The 21,989-nt window shown below is 33.6% G+C and overlaps 2 long non-coding RNA genes across 2 annotated transcripts in view; both read right to left on the reverse strand.

Annotated features, from left to right (window-relative positions):
• The window catches only part of LOC149054808 (uncharacterized), a 45,829-nt gene extending 24,086 nt beyond the window's left edge, over positions 1-21,743 (reverse strand). The window contains exon 1 of the long non-coding RNA XR_016192049.1: positions 21,484-21,743. This is a non-coding gene — a long non-coding RNA (uncharacterized LOC149054808). The remainder of the gene's footprint in view (positions 1-21,483) is intronic.
• On the reverse strand, positions 11,867-14,958 carry LOC149054809 (uncharacterized). Its single transcript, XR_016192048.1, has 3 exons — positions 14,680-14,958; positions 14,555-14,606; positions 11,867-12,064 (listed from the first exon to the last, which is right to left on the reverse strand). It is a non-coding gene; the product is annotated as an uncharacterized LOC149054809 (long non-coding RNA).
• Positions 21,744-21,989: the final 246 nt, after the last annotated feature.

Below are 21,989 nucleotides of genomic sequence, written 5' to 3' on the forward strand. Positions count from 1 at the left end.
GCTTGCAGAGGTTCGCTCAATTTTGGTTATATAAGTATAGATAGTAAAAATCATTAAATTATAAAGTTATTAAAAAAAAAAAAAACCATTTAAATTTCGAAAGTTAAAGGTCATTTAAAAACGTTGAAAATATGTTCGGTATTTCTAAACGGTATGACATAATGGACGATATAATATTGCAGTAAATCGTGGAAAAACGCACCATCTTGCCCTTGGTAATATTATCGCAATTCAATTCCACAAATATATGACCTGCTGCTGATTTGAGTTTGAGACCTTAGCACCATATTATCCATATAAGGCACAAATAGTGTCCGAGATTTTGGTGGGAGGGGGGCTGAAGCTCAGGTTTATTTTGGACACTTAATTGACACTTATTATATAATGTGGTGTATTTATGATATTAGTTTTTTTGGGGGGGAGGGGGGTAGGGCTATACAAAGTTTAGGGGGCTTAGCCCACCAGTTCCTCCTTATTTGCACCTATGGCTATACCATGTCGGGTTAGACCAATCGTTATTACAGAATAAATATTATAATTTATAACAATACAGTATATTATATCTTATTTTGCACTGAATTGCGAAGACATACATTTTCTTTGCGGAAAATCGAAACCTTTGCACCTAAGTACCGTTCGTTTCGTATATTACGTGCAGACGTGTGGCAATTGCTTACGATGTTTTGTCTTTTATGATTGATTGACAGATAAAAACAATAATGTACAGGTAATATGCGGCGACGACATTCCTCAGAACAACACAGTGGTTTTTTTTTCGTAGGATTTGTCGCAAACATTATTCATGACAATTCAATGTATGTAATATTATTGTAAACTTGAAACGCGACGTGAGATGATCTGCTAAAACCGAAAGCTAGATGAACATAATAATAATATATAATATCATATAATTATCGTTACATCCATATCAATACAATATTATTGCGTTATATATTATTATGTTTTTAACGTGAGATATTTTGACGTCCATCAAACAGTGCAGATTCCTCCATTTTATATGTATATATATACATTCGTTTTAAAATGACAGAAACAAGTTCTGATTTCATAGATTATACGATGAGGATTATATTTTATATTGGTGAAAAGGATCGATTCTAAAATCAGATGGAATCTATAAACAATTCTTATGACTACTCGTAATACAGTAAAACCTCGTTAAGACGGATTCGCCAAAGGACCGTCCAATTTTTCCGTTTTAACGGAGTTTCCGACTTGATGGTGGGCTCACATCCGTTATGAATTTGAATCGGGACAAAAGAATTGTTCGTATCATTGGAGTTTCCGTCTTACTGAAGCTTCGTTTTACCGAAGTTTTACTGTATACAAAAACTGAAATCATAATTTTGTGGAAAAGTCTATTAATATAATAACGTTTATACAATTTTACAGTCAAAAAAGTATAGAGAGAGAGAGAGAGAGAGAGCACGTGAGACGGACGGCGGATAGGCAGATAGAGAGAGAAAAAATTGTGTTCTAGTCACGACCCCCCCGGTGCAACGTGTGTGTGTGTTTTTCTTTCCGAATCGCTTGTTAACCGACAAAACAAACGCTCGTCAGACTTTTACATCCCCTGACTAGGTCAATTCTCGGCTCTATGCGACGGATGTTGCGCGCTTAAATATTACACACGCGCACACACACACACACACGATACGACGAAGTTTATCCCCCCATGTGTGTGTTTGTGTCTATACATCATACTCATCGCATTTGATATTCTTTTGTGGTAATCTCCTGATGCTTATAGAAACAGAAAACAAAAAACTAAAGAGTGGGTATCACGCTGGGCAATATATAGTGACGGTCCCTCTCCGATATACCGCGGCGCATAGAATCATATACGCTCGAGGGATGGAGATAAATGCGTGTAGCCGTGTGTAGGCACGGTCCAACTGAAATGAAAAGGTACCTTCTATATATATATATATATATACATAACCCATCATACAGGGCGGCATATAGCCGTGGTATAGACCTGGTACTGCAGGTATATCTGCCGGAAAAACATATTAGAACGACGAAAAGAAAAGAAGCGGAGGGGCAAAAATAAAAAATACGTCGCACCGACTCGAGATGCAGCAAAAATGTTTTATAGAACACTTTTTTCTCACTCCTCGCAAAGTCGCGCGCGTATAGGTACTCTATTTTTTTATTTATTTTTTTTTCATTAGAAAGGATTAATTTTGGGTCCACAATATTATAACGTATATATATATAGGTAATCGCGTAACGAGGATGTCACATTCGCGTGTCGTGCAGAGAGATCCCGCGCCGAACATTTTTTTTTTCGGTTTACGTTCGTCCTGCGCGAACGCTCGTGATATCGCAGTTAGGTTTTTTTCTGTATTTTTTTTTTACGACGATGCGTTTTTTCTCGTGTTTTTTTTTCGTGTCTGTTTGTTTTTTCGATCGACACGCGCGTTTTTATCCGTCGTAAACCGTCACGAATTCAGCCGCTCAGACCCGCGGTCGTTATTTTGAATCGCGTCGCTTTCAAACTTCAAACATATATTATGCATATAAGTAATAATATATACATGAATACATGATGTACTTGATGTAGGTACTGGCAAAACCATTATATCGCTTTAGTACATAATACGTCATAATATATCGAACCACACGACCTCGATGATGTACTCGTCTTCCTAAAAAAAAAAAATAATAAACTCCAATAATATCGAGTGACGTATAAAAATAAAACGAAAAAATTTCACCGAGAAAATTTTGAAATTCTTTATGCACATTTCCGACGGAGTTTCGATGTTTTTGACATTATAATGCAGGATTGTAAATCGTCGATAAAAATTGACCTCTTTTCAAGGATTCGAATCACATTCTACATAATGGTAGTGGTTCAGAATTTTTTAATCCCATTCATATATATGGCCGACTATCGTCATAATGTGGTAATAATTATACACATATTATATAATTTCGATACCACGGATAAAAATAAATGTTTTACGCGCATATCATTACCAGCTATATACGCGGATAACTGCACATTCGTCCTTGAAATGCCAATCTATTATCTTGATATTACTTGTAATCGACAAAAATAATATCTAATACGCGTCACGAAAAATAAACAATATTATTCGCGATCGGCCGTGACAGTTATGATTGAAGGTATAGGTATACTGTCATAGGTTATAGTAGCCTACGGATGCGTATAATACATTATTATACCTATACATCATCGGCAGTATATCGTGGAATGCACTGTCGATACACCCGCAAGCGCGGTGCATTCGAACTGCAACGGGCGAATGGATGATTACTGGTAGTACGATCAAAACAAAACAACTTGTCTTGACTGAGATCGATTCATCGTTGCCTAGCAGAAGCCACGAGTATAGTTTCGTTTTATTGCGTAGATGACACTATATAAAGAGATCCGTCCAAAATTCACATTTTCAATAAGACCACGTGCCTGCAAGACAATAGGATTTTGAGATTATAGAGTATGAAAAAAAAACTCTGGGATCTGAAAATATTTTAGTCAGCTTAAAAATTCTAAAATTAAAAAAAAAAGAATTAAAAATCACAAATCGTTGGCAAAAAAAAAAACAAGGGTGCGGATCGAATGGTCGACGAATTACTGTCGTCCCGTTAACTATATAATATTATAATATTCTCCTTCGACCGATCTGTCGGATAAATCGTAGTTGGCCAGCATAGATCTTTATTGTTATTGTAATATTATTGTGCAGAATAATAAATACCTGTCTGAACATGTACATATGATAACATTATAGACTCGAAGTTCACGATCGACGGCGGTGGCGCCGATAAACTCTTTTTATTTTTTTTACCGCCGTCGTCTCGGATCCGTTTATCCTCCTTTATGATATAGACGGGATATGTTATTATGTTTTCCTCGTCCTTATAACATTATATAATATAATATTAAATTATTATCTATTTACGTCAGAGGCGCCGACTTTTAGATATTAGCGCGGGGGCAAACTCTTCTATTAAGTGAAAAAAAATTCTATAGTATGCTGTAGTTTGCTTACCGGGAGGAGTAATTACCAAATTGTCCCTTAACTCTATTTTAATACTCCATTAGGATGCTATAAATATATTTGTTTATAATTTATAAATAATATTATTTGAATTGAAAATTTTTAGTTTATATACTATAATGGTAATAAAATCAGTTCCGTCTCTATATTTCGGGAAAAATTGAAATGACAGATGTATTTTTAGACAAAATATAAAACCAAATAGTAGTGAGCGTCGAGCGATCTATAGTATTTATAGATCATATTTAGGTAATATACAAATATACAATCGTCGATGTTCTAATGAATATTTTCATGTTATAATCTGGTATTTTCACCAAATAATTATTATTGTACACAACGGGGCACGGGGGCGAAATAATACTTTTGCCACCGTTAAATCAATGTACGGGGGCGATCGCCCCCTTTGCCCCCGCGGAGTCGGCGCCTATGATTTACGTCGCCGTTTAAATAATTAAATAACATTACGCAATCGGATTTGTGTTCATGTAGTTCATCTCTCTCTCTATTTTTCTCCATAATTTTTCTGGTACAATTAGTGCGCTGCACTTGAAGGTATGGTGTGTAATACCAGTTTCGATAGCCCTCAGCGGCTCGTCGTTGCGTTCATATACAGTGTAGGTACACTCGCGATTACCTATCTTCACCATCGTTATTATTACCTATATAATATGTTGTGTATCATAATTATTATTGCAGTCCGTCGTGAATTCCGCGCGCGCACGCGCATGTAAGAGTTACTTACTTGTTATTATTATTGTGCGTATATATTATGTATTTTTTTTTAATGGAACCGTCTCTCTAGATCATCGATAAAATATCGTTATTATTATTGCTTGTGCGGCGATAATTAAACGGTTAGCACGGAGCTGTTGCTGCCGTCGTACACACCACACGTCGAGTCGTGTATAACATTATTATAATATTATGATATCGTTTATGTACTATTATTGTGGGCGCGGCCGTATAATATAATATACGGACCGACATTTTGCAAAAAAAATATTTTGTTTCGGGAAGCAGACCAGGAAAATATATTGCTGATACTCTGAGGCAAAAATTAAATTACCAAACGCATAAATAATAACATCATACCTAACAATAATGTGAAATAACCGCACGTTATATGCAATACACATATTGTATTGTGATAGTCCACGGTACGAATATTATTGTGCAGTATGTGATTCGGACTTGAATACTCTTCATATCGTCACTTATGTTTTTGCTTATTAGATAAAATTGCAAAAATCGCGTAGATACAATATTAAAACGCATAATATGCACTATACAGCGGTGTGCCATTTAATCGAACGCGTGAAAATTATAATGCTTAATTATTATTACTATATTCGTATGTTTACGTTTTACACTCTGACATTATTATGCACTATAATTACACATATATGTATTACATTACATTTATTATTGTTGCAGTATTACATTTATATTAATTAATGCGTATTATTATTTTGTTTTCATAATGTTATCAGTGTATATTGCCTCGATTTTCGGGGATGACATAAATGCAACAACGATCGATATTAATATTATCATAATATCTGTTGGAACATTTATGAAGTTTTTCAATTATAATTTAGACATTTTAAAAATTTGTTGCATATTTATAACCTTTAACGGATTATCGAATCTTAAATATAATATCTCCGTGTAAGGTTAGGTACACGTGTGTGTAACTGGTATGTGACACTTTAAAAAAATAATATGTGAATAATATGTGCTAAAAATGTGAAAACCGGTTATATAATTGTTTGAAAAAACTAGTATAATTTGTTTTATATAGTATCGCATGTGTCGACGATCGCCAATGATTGCAAAGTGTATTTTGCCAATTCGGTTAAGGTGTATTATATTTCTAAATTATTGGAATAAAGTGTGAATATTTACAAAATATTATTATGATATGCATTTATTTGGGTTATACGCGTACAATATCGTCACAAGGATCGTAGTCTTACAGCAGTGTTGATTTCATTTGAGATCTATTCAGTGGCGCCGAAGTCCTAAAAATCTAGTAGGGCGAAAAATATTTCAAGAGGCCCAACATCTTAATATCGGCAAAAATGGCATACCATGAAAGGGAAAATGATCAATATAAAGCGGCCCTATCCTAAATTTTCAAAATATGTCGGGCCAAGGCCCGACCTTAACATAGGGTTCGGCGCCACTGGATCTATTTATAGGACGGCTTGTATGTCGTCGGATTTTTACCATTGCAACTGCCTAAAATATTTTACATATATCGCCAGTTTGCGTCGACGCTAAGATTTTACCAAAGAAAAAATCGGAAATCGCTCTAGGCACCTTCTTGGCTAACGTGTTTGTTTGCAACTTTATAACATTGGAACACTATGGTAAACTAGTTGGGTACCGCAATACATAAATCGTCACGAAAAAGTAAATATTTAATAATTTTTTACTCTTTTCGTAAATCAAATAATTATATAGTGTGATAATGATATAACAGGTACATATTCATTATAAATCCGCACGTTTTATCGTGTATTTATTTCGTGGATTTTCCAGGAAACGTCGTCTGACGGGAATCCCTGAAACACGAGCGGATATTCGTGAGAAATGGGAGTTATATACCGAGTATCAACGATGACTAATTTATTATCAAGATATATTTCTGTTGAATTTTCGTATAAGAAACGAAACATATTATACTGCAAATGAGAACATTTTGAATGATGCAAACGTTTACCGTTACAATTTCTGGTTTTTAGCTATACCTACCTACATTATAATATTATCAGAAAATAAACAAAAACAATCATTAAACATGGTGGCGGGTCGTAAGTATGAAATACAAACGTAATCCAACAACCTTGGACTTTAAAAATCCAGTTTTCAAAACACTCTTACGAAACATACATAGGTAAGTAATACCCATGTAAACTTGTTCTATAATCAAACAAGACGTGTTCACCACAACAAAGTTGCCTAGGACAACTGAATTTTTGACAATTCCTTAAACCTTCAACGCGATCTTTCGGTATTGATAATATTTTTAATTCTGTACCTACACGTCGTCCGAATTCTTAGAATATTCCTACAGTCGTGATTTTCCACGACACAAACAATTTCTGAACCATACGTGTTGCGGGATTCTACCTATATATATCATATTATAATTTTGGATCCGATATTCAGTAAAAGAAGTAAACGAGGTTAGCGCCAACGTTCATCTTCGGTATAGGTATAGGTACATTCGTCATTGACCTCAAAATCAATATTTTTTTTGTTTCAAGCGATCCAAGTTATGTTTTTTCCTCTGCACTGATAGTTTCATTCCTTTGGGTGATAAAGCCAATTAACTTGAGTTGCCCTTTCAGTTATATCTTTGTGTTTCCACTCTATGTTTAGAGGAAAATGTGGAGAAAGAACCATGCTCCGTGTCAGCAGATATTGGAGGGTCGAGGTTTACCTATAATATCAACTGCGACAAATCAAATGCCCTTCCACCAGTTTTTAAGTTTAGTATAGTTTTATCTGAATACCGAATAAAACGATTTCATCAAAACACTTTTCATAAAACTGCAGGACAAATTTATTAAAATTGTCCCAACGTTTGAAGTGAACATCAACGCCAAATCGCTTTTCATAAAACTGTTAATGTTAATGCCTTGAAAAATACACCATATATATTATTATTAGAATCATTTTTTAATAATTATTTATTTAAAAAATTGTGATTTACAGTAAATGACGTTTTTCTATCGAAACAACAACTGGATGTGAATCGAACCTATATTATTGCACTAAAAAAACAAAATGTGTCTCAAACACCGCGTGCGCACAACACTGCGTAACTTGTTGCTAACAATATTATTATTATTTAGTAATAAATCCTATAGTTGCAACAAAAGGTAAAATATTGCAATAACTCAACCACTGTAACAGCAGCGTTTCCGCCGAGTCCATTCCGACGAGCCCGTCGACGCGTGTTGGGTACCTATACATATATATACCTACGTAGTACGTATACAGCGTGTGTGTGTTTTTTTTTAAGTTTATAATGTGCTAGCATGTACCTAAAGCAGTGTGAGGCAATCATCATATAAGCGATCGTATATTATTGTTGCGACCTCGTGTGTTTTTGCTAGCTGCTGCCATAGGTATATGCTATACCTATTCTATAGGTAGGTACTCCGGCGATGAAGACGATGACGATATTAATAATAAAATAATAATAATAATAATATTATTATTATTAAACTGTTTTTTACGTTACGCGATCGTCGTAGTACCTACACGTGCGTAATTAATATTGTTGGACGACAAGACAAAACAAAAAAAATAAAATAAATAAACTCAAGTTATCTTACCCACTCTAATCACTGATGTGTACGCAACAGCGCCACACCGGCGCTTCACACACACACACACACATATATATATATGTATGAAGTAATCATTGTAGATTTTCGAAAATCGCCAACTTGAATAAAAAATAAAATATGTACTTTTATAAATGTATAATATATACTTTATTATAGTATTACATATATATATATATATATATATATATATAGGTGTGTGCATGATGGTCAACGAATATTATACCGAAAGACATTAAACCTCCTCCGTCTATAGTATTCTGTCGGATTAGCGAAACGCAAGAGAAAAGAATTGGACAAACATAATACCTATCTCTGATTATAATATTATGTACAGGTACAACACTATATTAAAAATAACTCGAACACGTAACATTATAAAATGTATTCACGAAAACCTTCGTCGTATTATTTATTCTAAGATATATAAATACACTTTGGTTTGCTATAATACTACAGTATAGGTTGTAACGTCTCACCTTTAGCTTATATACATATAAAAAAAAAAGAATGCACAATTAATTAAATAGCCAAAATAATATAAAACTATATACACAAATTGTGTATCAGTCTATTATATTAGATCGCAATAACAATTTAAAACAATGGTTTCCAACATCTTCTTTAATGATGAAAGTTGTTTAGAAAAAAATATAAATAATAGTAAATATATCATAACGGAATAATCAATCAACAGGTAACTGTATATAATAATAGATTATCATAAAATATAAATAATAGTAAATAATAGCACATAAATAATTAGCTCGTAATCTTTAGCGCAATACTCGATAACCGGTCGTTATTCATTTTTCATTGCATTGTAAAAAACAAATAATTTTGTTTCGTACAACACTTCTTTCGCACTCTTTGCATCTCTCTAACAATGCGCCGCCTCCGCCACCCCCACAGGTTGGAAAAAATTGCATTAAAACATATTATATGACATGGCCAGTACTAATGTCGTTCCAACAAATATTTTTCAATTTTTGTTACCGTATTATTATTATTATTGTTGTACAATAATAATTACGACGTAAAATGGTTGATTAATGCGCGCAGAAAAGGAAAAACACTGCTGCGGCCACAATAGGAACTAAAATCGTCCGAACTAAAACCGTTTTCATCGCAAGCATTACTTTATTGTAGAGACCTACGAATCAATTGAAAACAGTTAACACAAATATCATAATATTATCCGAAAATAATATTTGTTTTGAATCCGATTGAAAATAATATTATATGAGTTAATGATCACACTAATTATTTCCATAATATAACGTCGTTGAGGGGAACTAATCTATAATATGTAAAAAAAAAATTTAGTGTTCAAAAAACATTGAAAACATTTTTTTTAAAAAAATCACATAGGAGCTTTTGTTCATAAACGGTTTATAGCTGGGATAACACATAGAAGGATTTTTCTGCGATGGAAATATTCCATAGACGTTTTATTACGATTTATTTTAGGTACCTCCACATAGGAGAATATTTTTCAATAATTCTATACAATGCAAATAGCACGTAAGAAATTTTATCAATAAACACCTTATTTTTGTTTCTGAAATTAAAACCTCAAAATCATAAATGTTGGCACGTACCTATATAAAGTAGGTTTGTTCCCGTCAACGACGATAATATGTAATCATAATAACGCTATAATATACATACCTACCGCTATATTACACTGCTGGATTTAATATTATTGTGGGTAACCATCACGAGCGATTTCAAGTTCAAGTCGACCATCGTATAATATGTATACTTAGGGGAAACGTGTACAAAGTGGCCATAGCGGGTAAAGTGGTCATGTCTTATTATTCTGTGATTAATAAATAAACAGCTGGTTTCATCACGTGGGTTGGTTCATTGTTATCATATTTATCGACTGATAAACCACTATTGACAGAAACATTTATCTTTTTCGTTTAAAAAAAATTTCATTTTTCGATGCTGTTGATCTAAAATATGTGCTCTGAATAAATAATTATATTTTATGATCATAATAATTAATATACCCGAATTATTTTTTTTTTAAATCTACATAAGTTTTTATATGTCATAGAATTAGCTTAAGTTTAATTAGTTAATATGATTATTATTTTTTAAATAGTAAATTAAACATTATTAAAAGGGCAAAGTGGTCACTACTATGATTTATGTATCAAATATTATTCGTTTATTTGTTTATTTGTTTTCAAAAGCTTAATAAGGTTAATAATATGTTTATTTTATAAAACAGCTTTGTTACTCACCAAAAAAATACCAAGTTTGACTAATGTATTAATTAATTATAAAAAAATTAATAAGAAACACAAAGCTTGAAATGAAGTTACTTATTTATCAAAGAAAAGTTGTTGTGAGAATACAATATAAGTTATATTATATACATGTTACATACATTTATGAAAATATTATAAAATAATGAATAATAATAGAAATTTTAAACCGGCAGTCAAAACTCAAAGTGGACATGGGCTGACCACTTTGAACACCTAGGTGGGCAAAGTGAATAATTTTGTACTTTTAAAAAAAAATGACAATAACTATTTATTTATTTGTTTAAAATTGTTTCTGATTGGAAATTATGATTCCTGAAAATATCAACTAGACAATCTTGAAAGTTTCATAAAAAAAATTAAATCCTAAAATGTGACACTGCATGTGTTGAACCTTAGGGTGGCCGCATTGGACACATTTTCCCTACCTCTATCGTATAGGTAGCTGACGATTAATCGGCGCGAGACACGCAGATTTCTATGATATTATTGTTGTTGTTGTTATAACCGACCATTATAATATGGTGCACCAGTGTCGCAACAATGTTCTTAATACGACCACCTCGTTGTTCTGCTAGCTAGCTGCTGTATAACCCATAAAACAGATGAACAATATTTTATATACACGAGATAATTTTACGAGTTAATGATGTTATGTGTTGTTATAGGTACCTAGGTATATTATGGTAATGGTCAATAATTACCGGGAACAACGCGCGTGTATTTTATTAGCTGATTATGAACCGTTATATTATATAGGTACTGCTTAAACATATATTATGCGTTAATACATATTATATTGCAGACGCGCACCGAACGTGTTATTTAAATTTTTCACACGTTTAACACACGCTGCCGTCGTTTGTGCTGTAGTAGTAGTATGGCAGTAGTTGTTTTTGTTGTAAATATTATAATATATATATATATATATATTTATCCACACACAATATAATGTTAAGCATATTACAATACACCGATATAATATATATAGATTTGAGTATGCGGAAACGCAGTCGCTATTTACGGTTAGAACACAGCACGATATATATATATATATATATATACAGAAATAATAATAATATATTATAATAGCTAAAGCTAATGCACTCGACGTACTTGACTCGTCGGTATATTATTATACCTATGTAAATATTATGAGACACGGCGACGTACCAATACGAAATCTATATTATACTTTATAATATGTTGTATGGTCACAATTGTTCAGCTGCAGTTTTAAAATTTTTTTCCACAAATTCTGCACGTTAACTCGCGTAGGTACAACTTATTGGCTGCTCGTTGCCTGTTTAGGATACTTTAGAACGTTGACGATTTTTGAGCGGTAACTGGTGACCAGCCTTCTAGTCTAGAAGTATAAAAAGTATACTATATTATAGTCAAATAGTACCTATTTATTTGGCGCGTTTTATACGTGAAATAAAATTAAATGCGACGGTGAACGATAACAGCTGAATGCGATCGACGTACTTGAATGGCATCAATCTTTTCGTATATAAAAATACAAAAATCTTTGTATCCAGTAAAGAATATGAATCATTACACTACCTATATATATTCAGAGCTATTTTCCAAGGTCAGAGTTGTTCAGCTGCACTCTTATTAATATTTTTCACAAACTCTCACTACTATTACGGCTAGGTCAGGACTTAAGACGTAATTCGTTGACGATTTTTATGGTCTTGCGTATTCAAATATCTATATGCGAAATAAAATTAATTGTCACCGTCAGTGGATTACTGTAATACATATTACGCGCACTATACGCATCACGTGAACAAGGCGAGTTAGAAAATAGAATAATATATAGTAGATAATTATTAATTACATATCACCGTATTTTCCAAAGACGAAAATCGCAGTGGAGGCTAAGAGGGCTTAGCTATAAGAAAATACGTGTAAGGTGAGAGTCCCCCTCACTATACTCACGTCAATGCTTATAATATTACATAGTCTGAAATTTTAATAGATTTGTGCCTACACATTTGTGGTCTTTCAACGAGCTGAAGTAAATTTTTCATTTCATCATTCGATTTCATAGTGTTTGCACTATATAATAACGACGATCACTAATGATTGTATACACTCAGAAGTATATTTTTGTTATTATTATCATTGCACACTTAAGCAAAATAAAAGAGTGAGTGAATATATAATAACTCTTGCTCACACATAACGCGTGTACCTACCTAAAATTGATGCGTTAAAAAAAATTAGTCACCTGGCTGAATGATGTGGAAAAAAATTAAATTTTATATGAGTGCGTAACCCTGCTGCGGCGACTAGTCTGCACACTCGCACGCACACACAACACCCGAAAGCGGATAGGACCTATATATAGGTACACAAACGATTTTCGAACTTGAAGAGCTGTTTCAGCCAGCGGTATAGCACTCGTCGGGTTTTTAACCTCCTACTGCAAGAACACACATGAACGATAATATAATACATTATTATTATTATTATGACAAGGCGACGATGACTCTGCCGAACCCGTCCGGACACGACGACGTCGGCAGTGTTCGCGTCATCGTGGAGTGGTCGAACCACGGTGTATAGCCCCAAGCACCACTGCAGTACGCACTATATGTATATAGTTTTCAAGAGATAAGTACACACACTACGACGGGGCCAACCCCCTTAAAAGGCAAATACCTTCAGACGATGACGACGACGCCACCGCCGCCGCGCGATCGGGTCTTTTTATATTTCTTCTTCTTCTATATTTATTTATTATTATTATTATTTTTTTTTTGGCTTCTTACCAACGTGCGTTCGACCGTGGCACGTATATAATATGCAGTGTACACGTAAATGCGCACGCTGTTGTACACACGCAAAAAATAGCCCGTGGGAAGATTAAAATTGGACAAAAAAAAAAAAAAAATTGCAATTAAATTGCAAAATTATTGTAGGCCGCCGACATCACAACACACACACATGCACAAATATTGCGTATGTGTGTACGTTGCAAAACCGATCGGCAGCGGCGCGTATCGGGTATAACCGGTTGGTGCAGGCGACTGGCGTCGCGGTGCACTTCGAGATAGTCACCTCAAGGTGATGCGTTTTAATTTTGTTCACGTGTGCCACAGTGTGTTTGTGTGCACGCCGTTTTTTAGTACCAGAGCTATAACCGCCTGTACCTAAACCTACTAGGACTTTTTTTTTTTTGAGGGGGAGTGACACCTGTACAACAGCCTTGGCCAAGTAAATAAATAAAATTCATAAACAATTTTTAACATCATATTATATTTTTATATATATTATAGGCACACGTCCTAATAAGCATCATCATATCATATATTGCTGCAGGTAGAACTTTAACCAAAATATTACAATATAGATGTATACGCTCAAAAACTATGACGTATATTCATCTTATTAAAATAAAATGGTACAATATTATTTTCAAATGGATCGGTCGAACTGTAAACCGACTTTCGACCGTGATCATCTATACCGAGGAAATGCTGTGATTTTTTTCATTATATACGTTTGAAAAATATCTAAAGATATATAATGATAAGGTACCTAATGAGCGCGGACTTCGTATATTATACAATATAAGGTCTATGGTCACAAAAATAAATTCACACGTTAAAAAACAGAGTTAAATAATACCGTAATGTACAAATAAGTCGACACTACACGTGCAACATAATATATTCCATATGGTAATATAATGATAATAATATATTATATTTTAACACGGATTTTATAATAATTGGGTCGTGTCGAAAAGATCTATAAAGACAGCGCACGTTTATGATTATAATAAACTATAATAATGGTATTAATTAATAATCTGAATAATCATATTATATGATATACATACATCGTAAGGTGCTGCAGTTTTTCCGTCAGGGTGATTCGTAGGTAGGAGATACCTAAACATAATATTATATGCTGTTATAATATTAATGTAGATGACAGATGACGCTCAACTTTTTGTTTTTTTACCTTACAAGATTATTATACGAAACGTTTTCAGCCGTTTAATCACGCTGCACATCACTCACCCCTTTGCCAGAGCGAAACATTATTATCATCGTTATATTACTGTTATTGTTTTGGCTATTGTTTGGTGGGGCGGGGAGGGGGGGTCGACGACGCTTTCACGCAACGCACTGCTAGAAAAAACGCTCGTTTGAAAGGCTCCCGCGGAGTATAATATAACATAATATAATATAAATAATATAATAAAATATATAATCCGTCGGATTAGGAGATGGCCTCGTCCCGAACGCCATCGTCCCACAGAGGTCTGCGCGTCAGTTGTTTTTTTCATATACTAATATTTTTTTTTTCTTTCCTCGTTGGCTCATTCTATTTTTTATTATGACGACGACATTTGCTTCTTTGGCGCGCTATCGTTCGTACATAGTATATACAATATTATTATATATTATGAATGTAAGTACCTACGGCGTCTCGTCATCACGTGAAAACGTACAGATAGCTAGGTTGGGTTAGGACGGTAAAATAATATTTAATACACGCGATACAATGAGGAAAAATAACGAACACCTATATAATAATATGCGTATACGCACTGCAGCGATGACGACGGGTGGAAAAATTCCGCCGCCTCCTACTCCTCCACCTCCTTCTCATCCTGTTCCACCCAAAGATCGAGCGGGTCTATGTGCACGCCGTTCGTCATAATGTGTATTATAATAATATTTTTATATTAAACCGCCGATGACGATTACAATATTATTATTATTATTATATTTGCCGTCCAGACACCTTTCCGGACCCGTCCCGCGTAAAAAGGACTCAGATAAACATCTCCCGCACCAAGTCCTCGAACCCACCGAATCCAGCCGAAGACGGGCGGCGGCGATTTAAAATAATAATAATGTGGGTGCCAACTACATAATAATAATAATATATACATCCCCGGCCGTCCTGGCTCATCGTCATTTTTTTGTTACCACATACTCGGTCAGCAGTCTCTCCCAGCTCCCACCGCCTCCGCTGCACCGATGCGTTTTCGGGCATGATGGCGACAATCCGACACGGGTCGTACATATTACTATATCGTCGTTGGCTTTCACTCCGACAGAGATGGCTGTGTACAGATAACGACTTACACACACACGTTCAGCTCTCACACGACGACGACTATAAGCTCCCTCGCTCCCTCCCCCTCCAATCGTGCACCAACCTATATCAAAGTGTATGTTATTATATATTGGCACTTGGACTATATACACGATAAGTATTTTTTTTATAACAGGTATATATTATTATTATTATTATACAAACTACGAAGAGACTAGGTAATTATTACGATTGCTATAATATTATGTCGCGTTAGAACGTATATATGCGATGAGTCCGTGAAAATATGCGAAGTGACGAAATAAGCTGGTGATTTTGTTATTTGATTTTTAAGATGACGAATCGCGATTTCGATTTATTTATATGCCCAAAAAATAAATAAAAACATTAATTTTTTATAAATAAAAAACAGATCACATAGCTATTATATTTGGACCAATCAAATTATTATTAATGATATTTTAATAATAAAGAATCAATAATACATATTTAAGATGATTTTAGACCAGTGCAGGGGGGGGGGGTATAGAGCCAAAATGCTTACGAGTAGCTGATATTATATTAACATCACAAATTATTTAAATTATGTTAAACATCTCGACAACTCGAAGACCTCAACAATTCGAATTTTTTCTCGCCCCTTGAATTTTTATTAAGTCATGTTCGAGGTGTATAAGACTAGAAAAATACAGAAGTAAAAACTCTGTCACCAAAATTGTGAATGACTAAAAAAACGAGCACGAATAAATTGTGTAAAAATTGAAAAAAATCATTTTGCATACTTCGATGAGAACCGCATGCGTACCGCGTGTTGCAATCCAAAAAAACACAATAATAATTTTAACATTAATTAATTTTTAATACATTAGAATCACGTGTTTGCCAAAACACAACGTTTTTTCGACACCGCTCGCGTAATGTTTCGTAAACAAACATTTTTCCGAATTTTTTTCATAAAAAAAAAACAAGCGGATAACAATTCGTAAAAATCAAATGGGTACCCGCGGGCGACTTAAACATCTATGGATACGATGGGTACATATTATAAAAGAGAGAAAGCTTAACGAAGGACACCTCGTGCGCGCATCTAAATATATAATATATTATATAATATATATATATATATATATATATATATATATATATATATATATATATATACTTGTAGGTATATTAAATATATTTAAGGTATGTATGCATTTTTTTTCAAATATATATATACTTATAAACTTAATATAACATATTACCGTGGCTCGACGAAAATGGAAACGTTTAAGAAATAATAAACGATATAGTAATAATGTAACATGCGTACAATGCAGCAGTACCTTTACTGCGTGTGACCGGTTTGATAGTATCGTGTTTATAACGTATATTGTATATATATAGGTACTCGAGCACTACCAATATATTATACATCTGATATTGTATTTTTTGTGCTTCGGAATATGAAATTCACCGCTATTTCCTATACATAATAATAATATCTATATTATATTTTACGAACTAGTTTTTCGTTAATGATTTCAATGGCCGGTGGACAGTTGAGGGTACATTTCTACGGCCCCCCCGATTTGGAATTTTTGAATTCTGTTTTGACAGATCGTTTGTGCACGAATGTGCACGAAGTCCCGTCGTTTGTGCACAAATACAGGGGGGATTATCCCTAAATCAAATTCGGGGGGCCGTAGAAACGGCAGCCCCCCCGATTTGGAATTTTTGAATTCTGTTTGGGCAGATCGTTTGTGCATCGTTTGTGCACGAATGTGCACGAAGTCCGGTCGTTTGTGCACAACTATTCCCGGAGATATCACAAGAACAAAATCGGGGGGCCGTAGAAATGGACCCCACAGTTGATATCGTTAACGAATCCGACGGCGGCGATGACGGTAATAATACGTAGGCAGAGTTCATTAGATGAATCCTGCAGCTCCTTCTGCTCCTGCAGCGGCGGTGCACGCGGAATTGAAATTTTAAATAATAATTTACCTAATAAAATGAATAATTATTGATTGTTATAGCCACTTATATGTATAATGTATATTGTACCTACACAATGCACACAGTTCTAGCGGAGAATATATTATAATATTATATTGTTATACGTCGCCGTCGTCGTATGACTATATAACATATTCATTCCATATATATATACCCAGCGACGGGTCGAGTATTATCACTGTTTTTTTAAAATTATTTCGAAATTATAATAATAGCTATACGAACGAAGCATAAAAATAAACAAACAAGAAACGCACTGTGGATAGCGGTTGTGATAAGATACGTCTCATCCTATAATTCTTTTAAAAAAATAAACAAACAAAAGTATACGACACCCATAACTGCATAATATATGCAGATAATGTAAACAGGACACTGTAAAATGATAACAATAATTAGCGGAAATTTTTTGTTTTTGGAGGAAGATAATAAATATAAAATGTTTTACCTATTTTGGTATAATGATGGTCATAATGATTCTCCTCTAAAAAAAAAAAATTAAATGGCAAATCACTTTATCAAAGATGTCCAGCCTATATTATGCTTATCATATAATTCCTTATCACTTTATCAGTGTCGATTCTGATTAATTTATTATACAAGACGAATAATTTTTATTTTTTTATTTTTCGTATGGCGCTATGTCCGGGAGTAGGCACGAAGGCCTAGTTTGGACGCCTATTTGGCAGAATTTCTAGTGGGCACCCGTAGGTTTCTGTCGTGCCCGGTATAAATATTAATATAGATCATATACGACCCACTAATCGCAGCTGTTTTTGAAACACAGAATGACCAATATTATATCATTGAATTCATTTTTGTAAATATATAGACTATTTCAGAGACAGACGTCTTAGACAATATCATCATGCCAATATGAATTACTACAACTTACCATCTACCAGTACCGGTACTAAATTATAATACTACATTCATTATTCACGAATGATAAAGATCCAAGAAATTATGTATTTATATTTATAGGTACTCTGTATCGAGATAAAATAATATATTTTTCCAACGTCATTAACATTAATTATGTCTCGTGAAGGTACACGCAATGCTGTGTATATGTACATATTTAGCCAATTAAAAATTGTGTCGTTAATTCTTAGGTATTAGTTACAATTCAAAACGCTAATTTTGTTTTAAATCGAGTTATACACGTATTCATATACTATTTAATATGCCAATTAATAAAAAAAAAATTTCAATGTTACGGTATCTGTATTGTTTTTTGTGCCAAAACGAGTCAGAAAAATGCGGTTTTGGTGCAAAACTTGGTATCGTCAACCATCGTCAAACTTAAATTCTAACGCGTTTATGTTAGTAGGTATTTAACCTACATTGGAGCGAAAGAAACGTTTTATTCAAAACGTGAATAAGTAAGTATATTAGCGTAAAGCCGTAAACAAATTTAAGTAAAACCATTCTTAATTAATGCTGTTTTTTATCTTGATAATGTGCAATCAAAAACTAATTTTTATCAAAATATGGATATGTCTTGTTATTGCCCTCAGATTTTCAAATACTTTTAAGTTATAACTTATAACTAAATGAGTAATTATCCAAAAATGTATTTAATACAGATCGTGTTCGATCTATAAAGTTGAAAAGGTTCTTAACAATATACTGCTTCGAAACATGCATTTATAAATATGTATGCAGTTATTCATAAGAATACAATATATAAAATTTGATTTGTAACGACGTAAAATATTTTCAAAAAAGTTATCGTTTTAGTTAATTATAATAATATAGAGATGAGTGACTAACGTCAAAAATGGATCTCCCCGTAAACAATTTCATATTATCTTTATTACTGACACTACTGTAAGTTTTCGTTTGGTGCGGTAAATTTTAAATTCGTTTATATAATATCATAACAATCGCTTGCCGTTTTAAGTAATTTCAACAATATTTTCCGGACCTATACTCGTCGTATATAATTATCATAAGTTTTGAATGCATAATATTTTAAAACGAAAAACACAACACGTGTGTATTAAAATAATATTATATACATATAATATGTTCCTATGTAGGTATAATTGACGAATATCGTACAGTACGGAAAACCAGTTTTTACAGATTCGATGGTTCGATATGACGGTCGCTTGAACATCGTGGTATATATAGCTAGGTACTCATCGTCGGATATGCCGAGAACACGCGACTCTCTCTCTCTCTACATATATATTATATATTATACATGTTGTGTGTGTGTGTGTACAGTATTAAAACGAAACGGAAACATAAACAAATCGTCTTCGGGACTAGAAGCGACAACCGCACAGTGTCCTAAAATTGTAGGCCGCGTCCGAGTCGGTTCCGACTGTAATAAAATACATAAGATGTCCTTTGTCCGTTTTACACCAACTCGGGATTAGTATATATGTATATATAGTTGACGTACCCGACTGTAACAATATACATTTTAATATAATATTACATTATTGTGTAGTTAGTTCTGTACATGGTGACTATTATTGGTTAATGGTTACACGTCGTATACCGCGGTATAAGGTTTGTGCGTGTGCGTGTGTCTGCAGTGTTTGTATCTTGGCGTACAAACCAACGAAAAATTTTAGGGAGGGAGGGGCTTAAGCACCAAAGAAATTTTGGAGGAAACAGACCCGTGACTCTCGCATTCCTCGTTTACTGTGATTATTACCTCCGTCACGTTTGCTCTCTCCAATTAAATTAATTATAAATTCAAATCAATCATAATGTGTATACATTTTATGCAAAACAAACCATTTTTATTTGATAATGAGTACTATTAATTATTATTCTAGATGTTTAACTTAAATTATGAATCTTCGCTTGTGTTCGACGCGTTTTAAAAAAAATAGTTTCATTGTTGACGATTACTTGGCGGGTTATACCTTTCGATGTGGATGGTAATAATATTATTTATCATTCGATGGTGGTCTATCTTGACCCATAAACGCGTTTCAATGATTTTTAATTGTTATTTAAGTAATTGCGGGATTAAGGGGCACTAGGATCAAATTTCAGGGGACTGAACATCCTTAGTACTCCTGCAGTGAATTTCATCAATACACTATTTTATGAGTACCCTTGACAGCTAAATAACTATACAAATCGAAATCTCTCGGATTTTTCGTTATCGCTCGTATATATATATGATAAGTAGCCAAGTAGGTACACATTAAACATGGATATATAGTATATACAATATACATACTAGATTCGTAGGTACATATATATATAATAAACGAAATTGTTATCATCCCTCGAACGGAATCTCTATGTATATAATGGTATACAATAGATTTGAGTATAAACATATTATAATATGGTTTAACAAACATTTCATGCAAGAATTTTATTTCATTAGTAACTGATAAGTATATGATTATTTAGTATTTACCAACTTTGAAACTATATTTCACACGAATGACTAATGCAGTTTAATTTTTTTTTTAAATATATTTAGAACTTTCAGCATACAACTTTTATAGTTCGACAATAATAATTACAATGACTAATATAGTTATATCATAATATTGTGAACACACAGATAGTTTACATAATAATAAGCTGCAATTTGCACGTTTTCAGTAATAAAATGTCATATTATTACTACCAATAATATTATTTATGTAAACCAAGAATGATGATACTATCTTCATAATTATACCTATTGTATTTATGATCTGTGGTACTTACCATCACTTATCAGTATAATTTCTTATCACAAATTTTACACTTTGAACAATTTTTTTTGGCAACACACGGTACGGCGAGCACTTGATTTGTCGTGACACACGCCGGTTGAGAACCACTGATGTAAATGCTTATGCCGGCCGAGTAAAAATAAGTAACAATACATAACAACACATTATATTATGCGGACCAGTGCGGTTCGTATTAAAACTAAAATAATAATAATAAATAAACTTAAACGCGTGTGACGTAAAACTAAATCGAATTTTATACATCATTCCTAATAACAATAATATTGTAATGCCCGCAGTCACATTGCATGTATATATATACCAGCTGCATGCCTAATAATAATAATAATAATACATCGTTGGTATACGGTGTGGCAGGACCGCGGTCGTGGTCGTTGTCGCCCGTGGTCATCGATGCTATAGGTCCGTCGGGCCGGGGTCGAGCTGCTCGCGAGCGCGCGCGCGCGCCCCGATAAATTATTACACGCGGATTAGCCG

This window comes from Diuraphis noxia, unplaced genomic scaffold, assembly GCF_037042655.1.
Source record: "Diuraphis noxia isolate RWA-SAM2 unplaced genomic scaffold, SU_Dnox_SAM2 contig0005, whole genome shotgun sequence".
Lineage (NCBI taxonomy): Eukaryota > Metazoa > Arthropoda > Insecta > Hemiptera > Aphididae > Diuraphis > Diuraphis noxia.